General features: G+C 44.2%; 1 long non-coding RNA gene across 1 annotated transcript in view; it reads right to left on the bottom strand.

Annotated features, from left to right (window-relative positions):
- The window catches only part of LOC125636259 (uncharacterized), a 66318-nt gene that overhangs the window by 37118 nt on the left and 6692 nt on the right, over positions 1-22508 (bottom strand). Inside the window, exon 3 of the long non-coding RNA XR_012668223.1 lies at positions 14677-14823. This is a non-coding gene — a long non-coding RNA (uncharacterized LOC125636259). The remainder of the gene's footprint in view (positions 1-14676; positions 14824-22508) is intronic.

Below are 22508 nucleotides of genomic sequence, written 5' to 3'. Positions count from 1 at the left end.
TCACATTTCAGTGCATATCCCCAAATTACAAATCTACAACTTGACAAAGTCACCCCAAATTATTTTAAGTAACTGAACCAGGAAGAACCCAGCCTCACTCAGCAATCCAAAGAGACTGAGTACCATGTGCAATTGGCACGTGTTTTTCATCCACCGTCAACAATGACCTAACCCAGTAACTTTCTAGCTAATTTCCAACTATATCCAATAGTGTCCATTACAATCCATGGCTACATATAGAAACACACCATCAGCTAACCCCATGCATGTGGCATGGAAAATAAACTCCCAGGCTTTGTGTAATGCTCCTATGCTACCCAGTTACCTCCTCTGGCATCACTCTTCTTGCGGAGTTGATGAACAGGTCTGGGTTCAGCCTTGGCTGAGTGATTTCTTTCTTCTTTTGTATGGCTTGGGAAGGTAGCAATGACTACAAATTTATATCTAAGTTTGATAGCCAGCACATTGCCACAGCTGTGAGCTGGTGAATGTGCTTCAGGCCCCTGGCAAAAAAAACGAAGGGCACCCTCAGATATGGTGTGTTCCATTGTTTGTGTCTGGTGACCACAGTCATATACAGGTATTTGCCTCATTTTCCATTTAAAGAGGGTTTGTCCACATCTTCCATGAGATGTCCTGATGCAATTCAATCTGCATCAGTCTCTCCAACATAAATCAAAACCCGGTGGTTCCTCAGCAGGGTCAGTGATGAGCTGTGTGTTTTGAGTGGTCGAAATGCTCCGTGTGACTCTCCATAGAGCCTCAGCATCGAAGTTGGGTGTAAGGGTCTTGATACAGTTCTATAGCGGTTCTTAGGATTTTAATCTCGTCTTTAGCAGGTTGTGCAGGTCATCATGCAGCAAGATCCTCACGTTTGCATTGACATGGTTAAGAAAGTGAGACGTCTGAGCAGTTCTTCTCATCTGTGGAGGCTGGATGTGCGATAGGACTGGAAGCCAGTCAACTGGAGTCGATTTGAGTATCCCTGACACTATGCGCATAGCATTCTTGAGTTGAGTGTCAAGAAGTTGAGTGTGACTGCTCTGAGACAACACTGGTGCACAGTATTCAGCTGCAGAATATGCCAAGGCAATTGTTGCAGTTTGTAAGGTCCGTGGACTGGAGCCCCATGATGTTCCAGCCAATTTTCTGATAAGCACAACATGAGACCTGACCTTATCATGTGTCTTCTCAAGGTGTTGTTGAAAGGTCAAACTCCAGTCCAGTGTAACGCTAAAATACCTTGGATTAGCCTCATGGCTGACGCTCTCACCACAGAACTGAACATCGAGTTTGGTGTTAGCCATTTTATTGTTCTGATGGAAAGCGGTTATCATGGATTTCTGGGGGGTTAGGCCTAAGTTTCCAGCGTTGGAAATAATCAGTAATTGTGCTAAGATTGCAGGTTAGGCTGCAGCTGATGGTATGAAGGCTTGTATGCTAAACAGTTAGGGAAATGTCATCCGCATCCATGAATTTCCTTAATTCTGTCGCTGGTATATCCGCGGTGCATAGATTAAGAAGTATCAGGGCCAGGACTGAGCCCTGAGGGATGCCCGACTTAAGAGGTCTTGGTTTACTGCTCTGGCCATTCAGGTGTACCTTAAAGCAGCGGTCCCCACTCATTGCCACCAAAAGGCAGATCATTCGCCAGCAGTGAATGACATGGGAGATCTTGAGGAAGAGGCCCAGTGTTATATGCCGAGGACAGATCAACAAGGGTGATCCCTGTCTTCAATTCACGTTGGAATCCTGCCTCAATGTGTCCGGTAAGTGAAGTTACTTGGTCACAGCAGTTCCTCTTCAGGAGAAATCCCGCCTGCCCTGCTGGGAGGATGTCTTCGATGGTATCAGTAGCGCTCGTTCCATGAGCTTGCTGGTGATTGAAAGGAGAGAAGCAAGACAACAACCTTCACATAGTGCTTCTCTTAAATGTTGATGTTTTTCGTGCTCTGTGTTTTGTGCAAATTCACCAACATACCAATGTCATCAATTGGCCACTGGGCGTCATATTACCAACCTCCCAGTGAATGTAGCAGTGATTCTACTTCCTCACACTGCCCTTTTCAGTGATTTCTTTCACTTGTCCTGATACACAATCACTTGGTGGTGCCTCCTCCCGAATGCCTTCTTGCAAAAGTGCCAGAGTGCTGCTTAGAAGGGAAAAAATTCTAACCACTGTCCAATCCTGATCCGGCCATCTCATATATGGAGACTCACAAGGAATAACAGAGACACACAGTATATCAGAGTGAGTAATTGTATTAAACAAAAGGTAAACATTCATTAACAATGCAAACGAATACTCTTAGGGTCACAACTGCCCAACCCCGTGACTTAGAGCAGAGAAGAACAATGTCCTGTCGGTATACATACTGTGTTGGGGCCCTGGCTGGCTGGTGAGGTTGGTGTATTTCGTAGTAGTGGAGAGCAAAGTATCCCACCACTTTAGGACACAGTCAGTGGATAGGTATCTTCCAGACAATGGCCCTGACTACCTATCTAACGGTTGATGCACTCAAACACCATGACTTGGATGATCCTCCGGTTCAGATCATGGCCTGGTTCCCTCAGCAGCTGTAGGAGGGGGCTGATGTTCTTGGTCGAGGTCCACACTACCCCATGCTGGGCTTATAGATTTTTGCATTACAAAAAGTGGAAAAGAGCTTCTGCCTCTGAGGTACCTCTCCCCACAAAGGTACTCAGGGAACAGGCACAGATCCAATCCAAAATAACTCTAAATGTCCTAAATCCTTATTTCTTATTCTATAAAAGTCTAACTGTAGGTCAAAACAGGCAGGAGATCCTGATCTAGCAGGAAGAAGCATTTCTTCCCATGTGGTAACTGCTTTAGCTAGAGAGCTAAGGAACTAACCTAGTCCTTAACTAGTTGGGAGCGTTCCCAGATGAAACCTATAGACTGAGAGCTTCCATCAACAGGAACCTATAGACTGAGAGCTTCCATCAACAGGAACCTATAGACTGAGAGCTTCCATCAACAGGAATTAGAACAAGTTTAGGAACATTGTTGCCAGCGACCCAGAGGCCAGTTTTCAGGGTGACCCTGCATGCAGTCATGGCACTCCCTAGCTCACCAAAAAAAACATTTTCCCTTCTGTAGCTAGCTGCTCTCTATGTTACGTGGCTTCTCTCTCCTCACAACATGGCTTCTCAGGGGCTGCCCTGTCATGAGACCCTTCCTCATGAGTTAGGCTTATTCAGTTCCCCAGGCTTAACCCGTCAATCATCCTTGCTTTAATCCTCCTCTCTCTCTCTCCGCTTCCTCCTTTAAGCAAGTGGTCTGGTGGCCATCCAGGCATAGGCGGCAATAACTCCCTCAAAGCCGGCAGAACTAGCATCTCCCCTCTCTCCCACTTGATTGCCTCGCAGCTGGGACTCTGAGTCTGCCTAAGGCCCCGCTGTGTCCCAGGGACAGCGTGTCTCTCCCTCAGTTACTAGCAGGCACCTAGGAACCAAGGAAAGCTCCACGACGGTTCCATTTGCAAACGACATTGTGTGGCGAGGGCGGAGGCAGGGTGCTCACTCGCTGTGTAAACCGATGGCTCTTTCTATCAAAATTTATCAAAGAAGTCACAGATCCACGTGTTAAGCCACAGCTGCAACAGCCAGACTTCTTTATATGGTCATGAACAGGCAAGTGGAGGGGTGTCAAATGACCAGCCCACTTTACTGTCTGGGGCTCATGACAGAGTCAAGATGTTGCAGAATGCCATTTTCATTTTTTTCAAGTAAGTTTCTGGCCCTTCTCGTAGCAAAGATAACCTTCCAAGTGTGAACAGAATTAAGGCTGTCCAATGGGGAGAAGCAATGGCTCAGAGCTACGAGCTCCCCCATTCATCTCAAAGCGGGGCTGACTCTGAAACCCAATAGTGACACTGAAGGGTCAGATTTTCGAAAAGACAGCTGGGTAAACGAGCATGCAAAATACACACTCATGCTTCATTTTCACATATAATTACGCATGCATACTGCCAAACAGACAAGGGGCAGAAACGGTGGGAATCACACAAAAGCCCGCAACAGTTTTCCCCTCTGAGTGATGCTAAATGCAATAACTTTACTAAACCTTGAGTTACTCCATAAGTCTACCCTGGATCTTGGTACAAATCTCTCACATTATCAGTAAAAGACCAAGAGTGAAATGGATTCAATGGGAGTTTAAAATCAATCTATCTGTAATATGTAGACAGGAGGAAGGACTAAGAGAACGCACCAGTATTTGTGTTGTGTTCCAAAGATATAAATTCCAGATTTATCTGCATGCACTCCAGCTGCATTCACTGTGTTAGGTGTAGCTGCATTGAATGGAAGCAGGATTAGGTGGAATAGCTTGGCAGAGCTGTGACTATGATGTGAAGAAAAGTGCTCAAGTAACTTGGGGGATCAAATTTGCTTTATTTTAGTGCCGAGTTTTGTGGGTTGTGACGGCAGATGTGCACAGGAGTGTCTTCCTGCCATGGGGACTCTCAGCAGTCTGGCAGCATACATGACCGTGGTCTCTAGGGCTCAGGGGAAGAATGGTAACATTTTGCATGTCTGGGGTGGTTTGAGTGGAGTATGCTCCGTGGTTGAATGCAGGCCAGGTGTAGGCAGCTGCTGTTTGCCATGCCTGACCTAAACCCAAATTTTGCCTCAGCAAAGAGAAAGTGTTAGATGTTACCCTACTATGCTCATGTGCTCTGTTCTCGAAGTGTTCCGACAGCATCTGTAAGGGTAGAGCAGTAATGTGTGTGTTCCTGGTAGGTTGGGGCATCGTTCAAAGAGGACAGAGTTAAGGCTGCATTACAGGGGTGGCATGTACCTTAACTTTGTACCTGCTGGCTTCCAGAGGTTTAAGTTAGCCATTCTCCACATTCGGGAAGGGCATAGGGCACCACCAGGCAACCTTAACTCTGGGTTAATGAAGTTTTTGTGGCATTTAACAATACGCATAGACAGCAGATTCCCCGCTGCAGATCTCTAGTCTTCCCACATCATTTGGCATAACAAGTGCCTCGACTTCACCCGCAATTCTGTTCACTGTAACGGCCCCCTTGCCACTCAGATTTGCACAATGGCTCTCAGGCTCACAGACAAATGGAGCGTCTGAACATTTTGGAGGCGACAGAAGGGGGCTCCTCTTTCTGTCTGCACGTTTTGTGCTGACTCAGCCCAGCCAACAGCAGGAGTCTCACATCCTACACTGAACGAGCTATGCCCTACACTGACCATCTCACTATACTTTCCGCCACAGACATGCATCATCTCGTTGTGGCAGGCCCTGTAGCCCCCTATGCACCAGAGGGTGAGACAGCTTCAAAAAGATACACTTGAGGAAGAATTACATGTTCTAGCCAATAAAGGCAGCAGTAGGCGCCCACAACAGCTCATTACAGCAACTGCATGCTGTCCTGAAATTGGAGCCCTTACAAGTAGTTAGATAACTGATATGGTCCATTAGATTGGCAGGCCGGCAGGCCTGAGTGCCAGGAAAACCATCCATACTCAAAAGGAACACTGTTAGCAGTACTGAAGAGGGATGCAACAGAAGAAAATAAACAATAGTGGAGTCAGTTGGTGTAATTGGCCAGCAGACTAAGATAAATTCATTCCAGCTTGTGAATACGGCTGCTGAGCATGATTCACTGAGTAAATCATGTGGCCCTGAATACTGGGCAGGCAGGAATGAAATGAAGTACGAGACAAAGGCCAGTCTGCCTTTTAAAGTGCCTGAGTGAAAAACCACCTCCCTGCTCGGCCCTTCGGGTTTCAGTTGCCTGGTTTCTCTGCTGTCACAAGCTTACCAGTTTCCCAGCCAGCCATTAAGTCTTCCAGGGGAGACCCAAATCTGAGTTAATGTAAACAACAAATCAAATATTAAAAAATGTTCTTAAAACCCCACAACTCGTTCAAGTCCTCTTTATAAATCAGAAAGCCGGGAGGGGGTGGGGGTTCCATTGTCATTAACATTCAAGCAAGAAAGCGGGTTACATCTGTAACTGATAGCAGAATTTGTCCCAACAGGTTATTTTCACCCTTATATTGTTACTCTGTATAATAAACATTTACCTTCAATGTGGACCTAATAAAATGGGGCCAAAGTCATCCTACATGCAATGCCATATTATGGCACTGGAGCTGAAAGGTTGGAAGATGGATCTCTGCGGGGGAAGGAAAATCTGGAAGGAGGAGGAGTGAGGCTGTAGGAGCGATGAGCTGCCCCCATAGAGAGAGTCAGGACGCTTTCCCCAGTAGCCCAGATTAGATTCTAGTCAAATGAATGTTTGGTTATTTGTGATGCAAATACGGCAGCTGGACCTTGCAGGGACTAGAGGGAAAGATATTCCCCCTTTTCCCGTCATGCCTTGGGAGTTTTCAGAATAGATAATGCAGCTTTAAGGCAGATCAGTGTTCTGTGCCAGCAGCGGACCATCATGTTCTCACTAAAAATCTCAATTAAACTGAGGCCGATTTTTGACCACAGCCAAGCCCACGTGTTTCTCACAAAGGCAGATTCAGAAAGTGGGAGGCACGATGGTAACTCAGTTCTCTCTCAAAGGGGCAGGCATGTCTCTGCACCAGCTCACTCTTTACAAAGTTCACAAAGCCCCCCCCACCCCCCCCAATCTACCATTGCAACAGAAGTCTCTCGGGGTTCTGCAATAGATGAGGCATTATTTTCTCTCACTATCCTGAACCCTTTGGGATCCTCATAAGAAATATTTTTCTATGGCGTTGCTCAAAACTAATTCATTGACATCGCACGGCTAATGGATGAGGCCAACGTTAGAAAAATAGAGTAGAAAAATTGTAATCATAACCCAACATTTCCTTCTTTCTGCCATTATACTATCTTGCCTTTATTGAGAACTAAGGAAATATACTTCCACTGTGTCTCTGCAAAATACAGGTTAGAGATCTCTCCAAGAACTTGCCTTAAATGATAAAGATACTAGAATTTCTTTCAGACCTTGGGAGGCAGGCCAGTCCTCGCTTACAAACTGCCCCCCAACCTGAAGCAAATACTCACCAGCAACTACACACCACACCACAGAATCACTAACCTAGGAACAAATCCCTGTAACAAACCTCATTGCCTACTCTGTCCCCCTATCTAGTCTAGCGACACCATCAGAGGACCCAGCCACATGAGCCATACCATCAGGGACTCATTCACCTGCACATCTACTAAATGTGATATATGCCATCATGTGCCAGCAATGCCCCTCTGCCATGTACATTGGCCAAACTGGACAGTCTCTATGTAAAACACTAAATGGACACAAATCAGAAGTCAGGAATGGTAACATACAAAGCCAGTAGGAGAGCACTTCAATCTCCCTGGACATTCCATAGCAGATTTAAAAGTAGCCATACTTCAACAAAAAAACTTCAAAACCAGATTTCAAAGAGAAACTGCAGAACTAAAATTCATTTGCAAATTTAACACCATTAATTTGGGCTTGAATAGGGACTGGGAGTGGCTGGCTCAGTACAAAAGCAACTTTCCCTCTCTTGGTATTGACACCTCCTCGTCAATTATTGGGAGTGGACCACATCCACCCTGACTGAATTGGCCCTGTCAACACTGGTTCACCACTTGTAAGGTAATTCCCTTCTCTTCATGTATAATAATGCCTGCATCTGTAATTTTCACTCCATGCATCTGAAGAAGTGAATTTTTTACCCAAGTGAGCTGTTGCTCACGAAAGCTTATGCTCAAATAAATTTGTTAGTCTCTAAGGTGTCACAAGTCCTCCTTTTCTTTTTGCAGATACAGACTAACACGGCTGCTACTCTGAAACTTACCCACAAAAGCTTAGGCCCAAATAAATCTGTTAGTCTTTAAGGTGCCACCGGACCCCTCGTTGTTTCTGTGGATACAGACAAACACGGCTACCCCCCGATACTATAATTTCTTTATGTCAGTTATAACAGTTACATTATTTTTTCCTTATTAGTTATAAAAGGAATTTTTCAGCTAAATTTTCAAAGAGGAATTTAACTTCCATTTAGGCACGAAAATAGGTGGCCTGATTTTTGAAAGAGCTCAGAAAGCTGGGTACAGAGATCTTTGGAAAAATCAGGTCAGAAGAGTCACTATGGGAGTTGCTGGGTGCTAAGCACTTTTGAAAAACCTTGCTACTATTTGGGGTACTTGGAAATCCCATTCGTGTATAAATAATAAATCTCCTAAAGAGCAGCTGTACGGAGCTTGAAAAATACATTGGCTAAATCAGATAGTTATTGATGGTGGTGATCAGCAAAACTAACCTTGGTTGGTCCTAGTTTTATAAGAAGGCAAACACATATGTGGAGTACCATGACAGACTGCACAGACGTATAGACCCTAAGGTCAAAAGGGACCGTTAGTCTGATTGTTGAAGGTCAGTATGCAGCTCATTGCATTCTTGTGGTACAAAACATGCATTAGTTTGTAAGATCACCACCAATTATCCAAGACCTCGATGCTGGGTGTGAATTCAGGATCAGACGACAGCATTAACAAATTAAACAGATTTTTTTCCTTTAAGTTTGCCCCTTTAAAATGATTCTTTTTCCGGTTAAAGGTGACTGCTTGTGTTTAATATATCTCATGAATGACACTGATGGACTGAATCACGTTGTGTTTGATGACGACAGGGCGTGCTAATGAGCACTCACTGCACCTACAAAGCGACTTTCATCTAAAGATCGCCGAGTGCTGGGCTAACATGAATTAAGACCCACAAACACCCTGGGAGGTATGAAAATATCAGTTACCCCATTTCACAGATGGGTTAACTGTTGCACAGAGCTAGTTTATGGTGGATCTAAAACTAGAACTGAGAAGTCATAAGGTATGTTTATCCTGAAGGAAAAAAAAAAAAAGTGTGTTCTTAACTTAGGTGAGCTAACTCCTGTTAGCGAACTTGGGTTAAAACAGCAGTGAAGAGATGGCAACTTGGCTTTTCATTTGGGTTAACAGCTCGAGTTCAAGCATATACAGCAGCCTAAGGTTGAACTCAAGCTGCTAATCAGGGTTAAGAGCAGAGTTGCTGGATCTTTACTGTTATTTTAACTTAAGTTGGGTTATGTAAGAACAGAAAAATGGCCATATTGGGTCAGACCAATGATCCATGTAGCCTAGTCTCCTCTCTCTGACAGTGGCTAGTGCCAGGTCTTCAGAGGGAATGAACAGAACAGGGCAATTTTGGGTGACCCATCCCTAGTTATCCAGTCTCGGCTTCTGGCATTTAGCTATCCTGAGTTAGGAGCACACCTTTGTTTTGCCGTGTAGATATATCCACAAAGTCATTTGCCTCCTTAAGCTCTAGACCCCACTCCATCATCATGAGACATTATTTAATGCAATGCAATGGAATCATTTTAGTTTGATGTGTGAGGCGTGTCATCCCAAGCTTTAGCAGCCTTATTAAACGCATATTTGGAGTCTGCAGGCATCCTTTTATTGACGTATCACTTAAATCAGCCTCTGGACTAGATGACTAATGTACCGCCAACATTTTTAAAAGGCTCCAGAGGTGATTCTGGCAAGTACAGGCCAGTAAGCCTATCTTCAGCACTGAGAAAATTCAGTATGTTGGGAAAGAGTCAACACAGCTTTTGTAAAGCGAAATTATGCCTCACCCATCTATGAGAATTCTTTGAGGGGGTCAACAAGCATGTGGAAAGGACAATCTAGTAGATACGATGTACTTGGACTTTGAGAAAGCCTTTGACAAGGTCCCACACTAAAAGCTCATAAGCAGTCATGGGATAAGAGGAAGTTCCTCTCATGGATCAGTAACTGGTTAAAAGATAGGAAACAAAGGTTAGGAATAAATGGTCAGTTTTCACAATGGACAGAAGTAAATAATGGGTTTCCCCTTGAATCTGGGACCTGTACTGCTTAACATATTCATAAGTAACCTGGAAAAAAGGGTAAGCAGTGAGCTGGCAAAGTTTGTGGACAATACAAAATTACTCAAAATAGTTCAGTCCAAAGCTGAGTGTGAAGAGTTACAAAGGGATCTCATAAAATTGGGTGACGGGGTGACAAAATGGCAGATGAAATTCAGTGTAGATAAGTGCAAAGTAACACACCCTGAAAAAAATTATCTCAACTATACATACAGACTGATGGGGTCTAAATTAGCCATTACCAATCTGGAAAGCAAGCTCGGAATCTTTGCAGTTAGTTCTCTGAAAACATCCGCTCAACGTGCCGGGGCAGTCCCAAAAGCAAAAAGAACGTTAGGAACCATTCGGAAAGAAGACAGAAAATATCATGATGCCACTATATAAATCCACAATAAACCTACAGTTTGAATACTGTGTGCTGTTCTGGTTGCCCCATCTCAAAAAAATATATATTAGAATTGGAAGAGGTGCAGAGAAGGGCTCTGAAAACGATTAGGGGTACGGAACAATTTCCCCACAAGGAGAGATTAGAAAGATTGGGACTGCTCAGCGTACAAAAGGAAAACTTAGGGGAGGTATGATAAAGGTCTATAAAATCATGAACGGTGTGGAGAAAGTCAATGTAATGGTGTGGATGAAAGTCAATTGCAAAATGAAATGATTCATTTAAGGGTGATCAGTCCCTAAATGAGAATGGTCATAATCCGTTCTCTAACAGTACCTTGACGGTAGATGGAGCTTAATCTAAAATTAGCATGCTGCTGTTTTTATAATCAATTATAACAACTCCCCTAAATTAACATTAAAGCCACCTTTTAGCATAATTAAATATTTTCTACTTTCTCATTAGCTATTTACCATTAAACATCACCTCATTTAGCATCTGTGGAAATATAGATAGCTATCAATATAGATAGCATTTTCCAAAACATTAACAATCAATAACTATCAATATAGATAGCATTTTCCAAAACATTAACAATTTATCGAAAACACTTGTAAAAACCAGTAAGGACCAAAACACGTTTACAACATAACCTGGGGTTATGTATGTCCTAATTTATCTTCGACTTGCCTCTGAATTGTGTCACTTCACTTTATTCATATTTTACCAAGCCTCCCTTGACAATTGTCAAAGAAATAGATTTTGGGGCCTACTTACATGTCAACAATTCTATATAAACATAAGCAAATATCCTCTCTGTAGGCTACAGATAATGAGAGCCATATGAGCACCTAGACAAAGAGAGTGAGATAGCGGTTTAAAGGTAGGTGTCATACAGAAGATACCAAAACCCCAGGCCTCCACTAATAGCCTCCGATAATTACATGCATTGAACAGCTGAGCAACAGAGCATATTCTACAGAGGTGCTGAAGAAAATTAGGAGAATGTGCAAAAAATTAATGTAAACAAACAATCACTCTTTTAAAGTTCCCAAATGCGTGCTAGGCATTTAGCAGAGAAATATAAATAATATTTAGGTTTTACGTATTGGCATCTTTTTGATGCGCTGACTTGTTTGTTTGTTTTTTTTTATTGATTTGCGATTCTTCACGCCACAAGCTGGATAAATAAATATGGCTCTTTTCTTTCTAAAAAACTGGATTTCAGGAAATGTGACCCTTTGGCAAACCGTATACATACAAACCGTGATCGGAGCAATATTGCCTGTGAATTGTACAGACAGAGAGCCTTTGATGACATAGCCACAAGATGTGAAAGTTCCTTTACTGTTCTGCTTTTTATGCCCCTTCAATGCAATGTGGCAGTGGCCTCTCGCCAGCAGAGCTTTATATGTCTACGCAAAGTTCCCTTTCCCTCCTCCCCCACGCGATCGTGAAGAAAAAAATACAATGAGATTAGATTTCTGCTCATCCAGCAACTGAGTGTGCAGCCCACAAAATGGCGCACTGATGAGCTGAGCATAAAATTGGTCCTAGCCACAAAATTCAGATCCGGCCGCAAAGTCTGGGGAATGTTTGGATCCAGGGTTTTGGCTTGGCGCCAGCTGCAGTATATTTCTATAGTGCCTTCCATCCCCAGAAGCCCACCAAAGTGCTTAAAAAATGAACACGATATCCATACTCTAAATAAGGATCCTATTTATTTAAATGGGAACTGCTGGAGGCTCAGAACCCTTTTAAAAGCCACCTGACAGAGGCACGAATTCAGTATAGCGCTTAAACACATACTTAAGTCAACCCTTTAATTTTAAGCATGTGCCTAACCCCCCTTGATTTCATGTGTCTGTATAACTGACTGCAGTGGGACTTGCTGAATTAGAGCTTTGTTCAATAGCCTATATCAGGATTTAGGAATCTGACTTTAAGTTCCTATCTGTGAAAATCTTGACCTTCAATTATTGGAGATCTCCCTTAGGTTGTACTATAGTAGTTGTAGATCCTTTAACCTCTTTAATATAATGTCTCCTAGTGCAAAGTAGCTCCGCACAGGGCCCAGTGTCTATACAGCACAGTCAAGCCCTAAATAATCACCAGTAAGTACAAGAAATGACTTACCATTTGTTTTTGAATAGCTGAAATTTAATATTCTCATTTGAGGGTTTAGCGATAATCCATTGATAAGGGGAACACCACACCAGAGCTCCCAAGGGTGACTCAGCCACCAGTGGATCATATTCCAGCTGGATGGCAACTTTTGTCACTCTCTGTTGCTGTTCCATTATTAAAAATCTTGAAGCAAAACATGGATGTTCTATGAATCTGCCTCTTAGGGAACTCTCTAAATAAATTTACTGAATAGGCTTTTGTGCCAGATTTATTTCCAAGTTTTATCTCCCAGAGAGAGTCCAAGTTCTTCGTTCCACTTTTTCCTCAATAAGGGTCAGGAAGAGTGGCAGAGAGCTGGTATCAATTAGCAACATTGGCCACCAAAGTGTAGGCAGATAAATTCCTCCAGAGGAGTGGTGGTGTGCTCAGACATGGTTCTAACAGAATGTATCATTTTCAAACAGAATGAGAGACTGAACTCTTGTTTTGTTTTTTGTTTGTGTTTGGTGGAAGGCGAATGAAGTGATGGCGCCTGTCTTGGTTAAGTCTAGAATGTACCTGATAAGTAGCTCTTAGAGGCTGTTACTTGAAGCTTTTTCTCCCCCTTCTGCAGTGTGGATTGTCCCACAAAGGGAGTTGGAGGGAAGATAAATTAGGTTTGTCATGTTTATCACTTTTGTAGGACAACCACAAGGAAATGAAGACGGGACAGATTCTGATGAGAACTAGCCAGATTACAGGCCAGGAACATCAGAGAGAAGAGAACCTCCTGGAGATACAACCAATTCACAGGCCCCACAAGCACACATCCTTTACTCCTTCCACATGCTAACCCTCCTGTGGACAGTCATCTGCAATTATATCTCACAAGCACTGGACAACCCCTTACTCCTTCTGTTAGGCTTTGCCTGCTCAGTCTTGATAAGGATGGAGGGGGACCACCCAGTCTTAAAGAATGTATCCTCACAGCTCTTAGTTATACATTAGGAAGGTACGGCTCCACATCTTCCCCCAGTCTGAGAGTCAAAATCAAATTTAATATCTACCTTCAAAACTGAAAAAATCACCCTCTCTAGAATAAGCAGGGTGCATTTGTTCTCCCAGTCCCAGAAGATGCTGCAAGGCATTTTCATGTCACCAAAGCCCCTACATGATCCCTTGTTACTGCATGTTCTCACCTCACAGCCTCATCGGTCTTCACTTGGAAGCAGGCTGAGAGAGAAAGGGAGTTCCTTCTCCTTTTCTCTCACTTCCTTTCTTTTCTGTCTCTCACTATTCCTGCCTTTCGCTCTTCCTCCTCCTCCACAGTTTCCAATCCAGACAACTCATTGAGATGTTAGTTGAATAGGGTTAACTTGCATCCCAGCACAATTATACACTCACTTATAGAAACTGTATTGCCTTCCCAGATAATAAAAACTTTAGGTCAAACTTAGACTCTAAAATGTTTCCTTTGAAACTCCCCTGCCTATTGCTGCTGGCTTATATCAACTAGTGTCTTTCTAGAGATTTTGTCCAATATGCTCGTCCCATATGCGTCAACAGAGTGCCCTTGTTGCCAAGAAGGCTAAAGGCATATTGGGCTGCATTAGTAGGAGCATTGCCAGCAGATCGAGGGAAGTGATTATTCCCCTCTATTCGGCACTGGTGAGGCCACATCTGGAGTATTGCGTCCAGTTTTGGGGCCCCCACTACAGAAAGAACATGGATAAATTAGAGAGAGTCCAGCAGAGGGCAACGAAAATGATTAGGGGGATGGGGCACGTGACTTATGAGGAGAGGCTGAGGGAACTGAGCTTCTTTAGTCTGCAGAAGAGAAAAGCGAGGGGCAATTTGATAGCAACCTTCAACTATCTGAAGGGGGGCTCCAAAGAGGATGGAGTTCAGCTGTCCTCAGTGGTGGCAGATGACAGAACAAGGAGCAATGGTCTCAAGTTGCAGTGGGGGAGGTCTAGGTTGTATATTAGGAAACACTATTTCACTAGGAGGGTGGTGAAGTACTGGAATGGGTTACCTAGGGAGGTGGTGGAGGAATCTCCATCCTTAGAGGTTTTTAAGGCCTTGCTGGGATGATTTAGTTGGATTTGGTCCTGCTTTGAGCAGGGGGTTGGACTAGATGGCCTCCTGAGGTCTTTTCCAACCCTAATCTTCTATGATTCTATTATATCATTTGGGGGAGAGGGGGAAGGGGGGAAACACCACCAAAATCTCCCCCCCAACAAAACTGTGTCTTAATAAACACACTAGTAAATACACTTTACCTGAGTACAGAAAATGGAGTTCCTCCGAATATTGATGACCATGGACACTTTCAGACTATGGTGTATACATTACAGCTCTCAGCCTCCTTAAGCAATCCAGCCATCACTGACTCAATCAGTCAAAAGAAACTGCTGCCCAGTAGCACTCTAAAAACAAAACACAGGCATTTCAAGTTAGGGCAAATACGAAACTCCAAGGCAACTGATGGATTCTAATATCTGATATATCTTCTAATATTCTTTCCCGATAGGGAAATTAACTTCATAATCAAATTTAATCCCCATCTCTCAGGAATAATGGTGTTGCACAGATATAACTGAGGGCACCATTTGGGCAGCAAAATCTTTATTGCTGGAGATGATACACAAGCCAGGAAGAACCCAGCTTGACTTTCAGTCCTAAAGGTGAATTTTGAGAGTTTTAGAAAAAACAGCTTTTAATTCGTGAACTGGTCATATTTAATGTGGAATCAGTGAGACACAATAAACTTTGGACCCCACAACGGCACAGTTCAGAATAGAACTGCATTTTAAGGTCAAATAGAGAGAAGGATGGTTTCATGGTTAAGACACTGGCCTAAGGCTCAGGACAGAGATCCAAGTTCAGTGCTTGACTCTGCCACAGATTCTTTGTGTGACCTTGGGCAAGTCAGTTAGCCTCTCTGTGCCCTGCTTCCCCAGCTGTACACAGGGTGCAATCACATTGCTAAATCACCCAGGTCTTGTGAGGAGAAAGTTAGTTTGTTAAGATACTAAAGTGACGGAGGGCACTTCTGAGCCAAATCTGTGCTACACTGAGATAGCAGGAGAGGCATGTGCTTTGTGAATGATTTTTGAGCCAACCCTACCATTCCTCCTCATGGTAGCCAAGCCCCGTGACAGGAGCTGGGTCCAGAAAAAACACTTTCCAGGAGAGGAAAGTTGCCTTGAGCTTCAGAACAACTCCACTTCCTTCTGCCGAATGTGCTGAGTTGCCCGAAGTCTCTATCCTGCCCAACCAGTGACATGGGTAGATCACAGACTCGACCTGGGAATGGCCCTCACCTCTGTTGGCATGACTTAGAAAGACAAGTAGTATCCACATAGCTTATCACCACTCTTCCATAGGAGTAGAAGGTGTCCAGCACTTAGCAAGAGTAGGTCTCAACGAGGACCATATTTATTTTTACACTGTTTTTTTACAACTCTTTGTATTTTTAATTTTTGCAAGGAGGAGGGTAAATACCAGCAGTACTGATGGAGAACTTTGTCCCACAGAGGAAGCACCAGCACCAGCACCATGGAAGAGGAACATACGCTAGAGAAGGATTCATGTTCAAATGAATCCCCTATTGCGAGTTGACAGGTTTCAGAGTAGCAGCCGTGTTAGTCTGTATCCGCAAAAAGAACAGGAGGACTTGTGGCACCTTAGAGACTAACCAATTTATTTGAGCATAAGCTTTCGTGAGCTACAGCTCACTTCATCGTGAGTTAAGTTGTGAGGTAAGTTTTTCTTTTAGCGATGAATCAGCATAATAATCCATCTGTAACATTAGATGTGTCTGCTTGTATTACAGCAAAGGGCCATCTGCCCGTTGGAATAAACGTTCAAAATGCTGCTGGGACCACAGCGATGGTCTCTTAATGAAAGGTGGTCAGCAATTAGCCCTTCAAGGAATCATACCCATGGGGTTCTGTACCATGGATGGTCTCCAAACCTGCACTCAACAAGTGTTGGATATTTTTTTTAACTGTCTGTGGCAGGCTTTCTGTGTGGGGGGTTGTTTTTTTTAGGGGGTGGGGAGATAAATATGTTCCAATTCCTGCAACAGCAGGAGCCAAGTCAAGTTGTAATCAACATATGGCCATTGTAAGCTGGGTAGCCATGAATTAGAAGGGCAAACTGCTCATCGTTTCCAGAATGCCCCTCTGAATCACAGCCACCTGCTTAGGAGGCCAGGCTGCAGCAAAGCAACTGGCCACGTGATTCCATCTGTTTAATCAGTGTGCTATAGATTTGGGGAAGCTGACTAACTTTGCCTCTATCTATTTTCTTTTCTCTTTTCTTTTCCCCTCTAATTGGAGTTTGCTTTATGCCGAGATCCTCAGCCGAAAGGGCGGACATCACAGAGACAATGGAGCACAACTAGGCCAGAGCTGGAGTTCGTTAAACTGAAAACGGCTTTCTTCCCTTGCTAAGGTTGAACTGCTTAAAGGGAACAGATGACGCAAGTATCCAGTTGCATCATGGAAGTGGGGGAAAGCCTCTGCCTGTGCTGTTAACTGGGCACTCCTGAAAGCAGCGTTTTGCAGCCCTGAAAGGAAGATCAAACGTACATAGCACATTCCCTCGAGTAAGAAACTGTCATACGGCTTCCTTCTTTCAGGGGAAAAAATACCCATACCAACCATCAACTCTCTGTGCTAGTCTGCGTCAAGATATATTGAACTAAGTTAGCAGCCCAAATGAAATCGAAAATAAAAGTAGACCATGAACACGTGCATAAAATCCGTTTCAGTGACGTTCTGGTTCTTGTTTCACAAAGCAACAGCAACCAGAATATTCAAAGCTGAGGCTGACATATGGTTTCCTGATTCAAGTCACACAACCTTATTATGCAGAAATTTAGTTTCTTTTCTAATTAATTCCAGTTTTACTTTTTCTTTAAAAAATAGTGGCTCTAAAACAAATATTTACTTGAGAGACCTGAACAGCTTTTACCAGCCAGTTAAGGTGTACTAGGAAACACATGATGTTGTCAATAGACTAAAGTGTCTCCAGAGGAGTTAGGTAAATATTTAGATAGGTGCTTACAACATGCATGAAAAACCACTGGTAAAATTCTTTAACAACAAGGGTTAATGAAAGCCTTAAGAGTTTTCCTATTCATTTGCTGAAGAAATAGATTGGGATGGGTGGAGAGAGAAAATAGGTATCAAAATAAATGACAAGTTAAAAAGCATTCGCTCTGAATCAGGCAAAACAGGGACTTGAAGAGGAATAAGCTATCCTGGTATAAGGCCCCTTTATCCTGGTATAATTGTGTGTAGACCAGCCCTAAACTTCTATCATTAACCACCTTACAGGTCATTAATATTGAGCTGTAAAGCAACATCAAACCGGATCACAAACGTATGTATACTGATTAGCTGCATCTGAGTTCTGTGACAGTTATTAGTAATAGTTTTTCAGGACCTCAAACTTAATCTCCTCCATTAGTTTACCAAAAAAAAAAAAATTGGATAGTCTTCGAAATTCATGGCCACAATTAGGACGTTTTCCAGAGGCAAAAACATTCAGAATGTTGTATAACAAATTCGCACACTGTCTTCTAGTTTCATGGAATACCCAGACTTATCTCTTGTTGTGAAGATGGAATTCTTCTTGTTCCTTAACCAGACTTTATTTCTTATTAATTATTATAATTATTAATTATTATTATTATTATCTCCCTATTCTTGCAACTTGTTGGATCAGGACCTACATTTCTGCTTTTCGTCTGGAATGTGGCAGAATTAGACTTTAACAAGGGCTAATTATCGTTACCAAAAATCTATTATGCATATTCAGAAAGCTTTTTGGCAAGCTTACTATCAGGAATATTACATTTTTGATAGATATTTATTTTAATTTCCCAAATGTGCCGACCCCAAACTCTGGGTGCACAGGCAAACATCAGTGTAAATCACCATTCTAAACCCTAAAAACAACTGTAGAAAACCCCTCTCCCAATACCACTGGTATAACGCATATGCACTATAGACAGAGAGCGTCACATAATTCCATACTTAAAATTTTAAAACACACGTCGGGTGGTTTAAAAATGCGTTTAATTTACATTCAGACCAGATGTGAAAATGTGTTGAGCACCAACAGTTTCCCTTCGCTACAGTGGGGACGGCAGGTTCTCCTGACCTCTCGGGAGTTGGCTCTGGGACAATTTAGAAGCGCACATTGTACCAAAGCAAACTGGACTTGAGAAGATGTGCTTTCAGGCTGACAATTAACTTGTATAGCTTCAGCACAGAGCAGATTGTTCAGCTGAATTGCACCCTTTACAGCATTGAAAATAAGGCAGTGCATGCACCGTACAACTGCTGGTTATGCTTCAGATCTGCCCAGCTCACAGGCCTCCAAACCGTGGGGCGTGCCCCCTACATGGGCGCTGAGGAACGTTCGCGGGGGCATGGCAACTCTGGGCCAGCCCCCACGGGGTAGGAGGGAGTGCCACCCTCCCTGCTCCGCTCCCAGCTCCGGCCCCACCTCCCGACCCCGCGCCTGGCCCTATCCCCAGCCTCAGCTCTGCATCGAGCAGAGGGCCTGCTCCCACCCGAAGCCTCAGCCCCTAACTGCGGCTCCATCCCCGGCCCCGCTCCCAGACCCAGGGCCATGCTTAGGCATACGCAGCATACACAGCTGCAAAAGGCACCCGAAAATTTGGGGCACGCCGGGGCTGCGGGGCCCTGGCCAGTTCCGCTTGTGCTGTGCTCTGACTCCGCTGTCCCACCCAGAGGCAGGCTGGCCGGGGCTGTGTGCAGTTTGCACCCGGAGTCTTCCTCGCTGCACATGTGCAGAATGAATCAGGACAACAATCAGCAGCAGGGGTGGGAAATTAAAAAAAAAGGGTGGGGAGGGACACACGTGAAAGAAGCCCCCTGGCCCTTCCCTCTCGCACACTGCTCACTCCCTTCAGCTCACCCACTGGCCGGAGGGCTTCTCTCTGGGAGATCAACAAGGTAGGAGCTGGTATGGAGCTGTGGGTGCCCGGAGGGAGCCGTGCGTGCTGGAGACAGGAATCTCCTCTCAAAGCTGGGTGTGTGGCGGGGGCCCCTGGCCAGAGCTTCCATCACCCCCCCATGCAGATTAATACACAGGCCAACGGGGCACGTGCCCAGAGCCGCCCTCCCCTCCCCCGTGGCCAATATGGGACCCCCCAGAAAAATGGGCACCCAAGCAGACAGCCCAAGCCACGGGGTGGAAGAAGCCCCGAGCTCACCTGGGTGCCCCGGCAGAAGCCACGCCGGGAAGGATGGCGCCAGGAGGGTTCTGAGGGTCCACAGGTGGTGGGGGGTGGTGGTGGCTGTGTCCCCTCGACACACTGGGGTCAGCGGCACCGGCTGGGGACCACCTTCAGTGGAGCCCCCACCATTCCCTCCCCCGTCCCTCAATATCCCTCCTCAGGGCATATTGCATAGGGCCCCATAAATCCTAAGGATGGCCCTGCCCAGACCCAGACCCAGACCCACCCCCAGCTGCGGCCCCAGCCTCAGCCCCCTTACCTTGTCCACGTCCCCTGCCCCAGCCATGGCCCTGTTCTCGGCCCCAGGATGGGAGGGGGGGAATAGAGGCACATGAACAAGGGTAAGGTGGGGATGTCCCTCAAAAGTTTGGGGACTACTGGTCTAGGTATCTGTATGATTCCCATCACCACAATCTCAGAGCCTCAACTACATGTAGGCATTACTCTCCCCATTGTGCTGATGGAGCTCTAGCACAGAGAGATTAACTGACTTGTTTAAAGGTTGCAAAGGGAATCAGCAGCAGACATGTGAATTGAACCCAGGCCACCCAAACCCCACTCCAGCACCTTAACCCCAAGGCCAGCTTTCCCCTTACCCCATATAAAAATAGCGGTCTTATTCCTTCAGCCTTGCAAACGAGTTCAAGAGTTTCCCCATTCATTACATTTTCCTTCCTCCAAACTTCAAGCCATTGTAAATAATGCTTAGCATTTGGCCTCCTACATTACAGAATGCATTCTCTCTCTTCTTTCCTGCACAATACAATTTAGCATTTAAGAAAGTGACAGTTCCATGACTAATTGCAGTTCAGTGTTTGCCTGCATGGGCGGATTTCAACACAGCCAAAAGTCACAACCCTTGAAATAACTTTCAGGTTTCAGCCAAGTGAATTATCATTCATATTAATAGATTCTTTTGCCAGCCCACACTCCACCTTCAGCCTAAAAAGGAAAATGTAACCATTCCAATGAATCCTCAGCAGTATAATCTTCACTGCTGCAAGCATGATGTGTCATCGTCCTGTTCTACTGAAGTCCATTACACAGATCCCAGCTGCTTGCGGCATGAATTTTAAGTGTCACAAAGTCCTTGGTTGTCAAGATCTGCTATATGGTAATGATGGGCTGTGCATTTCACAAACATGCAGATGTTATAATAAGGAGAGACAAGCATGCATCGCTACCCCTCCTCTCCCACTGAAGTCAAAGGGAATTTTGCCATTGGCTTCCAGAGGAGCAGGATTAAGTCCATAGAGCAGTTACCACTATTTCTGGCCACAACTGTGTTAAGGAAATGAATACATGAATAAACTTTCATTCATTAAAGTCAAAGTAAAGGTGGGCTGGAAGACAGTAAACCTAGACCAATGGTTCTGGATGGTCCAACACCTTATAGATAAATTAAATGGAAGTTATCTTGAAAAATATTTAAGTGCATCAGAAACAGGAAGCCTGCCAAACAATCAGTGGGGCCACTAGAAGATGATGGTGCTGAAGGAGCACTCAAGGAAGACAAGGCCAAATGAATTCTTTGCACCAGTTTTCACTGCAGAGAATGTGATGGAGATACTCACACCTAGGGTGACCAGATGTCCCGACATTATCAGGATCATGCCAATATTCGGGGCTTTGTCTTATATAGGCAACTATTTGTATATATATTTGTCTTATATAGGCAACTATTACCTCCCCCCCCCACACACACACACCTTGAAAATACGTGTCCCGATTTTTCACACTTGCGATCTGATCACCCTACCCATACCTGAGCCATTCTTTTTAGATGACAGATCTGAGGAAGTGTCCCCAGACTGAGGTGTCAATCAAGGTGGTTTTGGAACAAATTGATAATTTAGATAGTAATAAGCAACCAGGACCAGACAGTATTCACCCAAGAGTTCTGAAGGAACTCAAATATGAAATTGTAGAATGACTAACTGTGGTACAGAACCGATCACTTAAATCGGCCTTGTACCAGATGACTGGGCGATAATTACTATAACACTGATTTTTTTTAAAAAAGGTTCCAGAGGTGATCTGGTAATTACAGGCTGGTAAACCTAACTTCACTATCAGGCAAATTGGCTGAAACTATAGTAAAGAACAGAATTATCAGACACATAGATGAACACGATATGTTGGGGAAGAGTCAACACCGCTTTTGTAAAGGGAAATCATGCCTCACCCATCTATGAGAATTCTTTGAGGGTGTCAACAAGTATGTGAACAAGCGGGATACAGTGTACTTAGACTTTAGGAAAGCCTTTGACAAGGTCCCACCCCAAAGGCTTTTAAGCAAAGTAAGCAGTCATGAGATAAGAGGGAAGTTCCTCTCAGAGATCAGTAATTAGCTAAAGGATAGGAAACAAAGAGTAAGAATTAATGAAAAAAGAAAAGGAGTACTTGTGGCACCTTAGAGACTAACCAATTTATTTGAGCATGAGCTTTCGTGAGCTACAGCTCACTGCATCCGATGAAGTGATCTGTAGCTCACGAAAGCTTATGCTAAAATAAATTGGTTAGTCTCTAAGGTGCCACAAGTCCTCCTTTTCTTTTTGTGAATACAGACTAACACGGCTGCTACTCTGAAACCTAAGAATTAATGGTGAATTTTCACAATGGAGAGAGGTAAATAGTGGGATCCCTCAAGGACCTGTACTGGGACCAGTCCTATTCAACATATTCATAAATGATCTGGAAAAGGCGGTGAACAGTGAGGTCGCAAAATTTGCAGACAATACAAAATTATTCAAAGTCCAAAGCTGATTGTGAGGAGTTACAAAGGGATCTCAGAAAACTGGGTGACTGAGCAACAACATGGCAGATGAAATT

This window comes from Caretta caretta, chromosome 4 (genome assembly GCF_965140235.1).
Source record: "Caretta caretta isolate rCarCar2 chromosome 4, rCarCar1.hap1, whole genome shotgun sequence".
NCBI lineage: Eukaryota > Metazoa > Chordata > Testudines > Cheloniidae > Caretta > Caretta caretta.
This window is presented reverse-complemented; position numbering and strand designations above follow the sequence as displayed.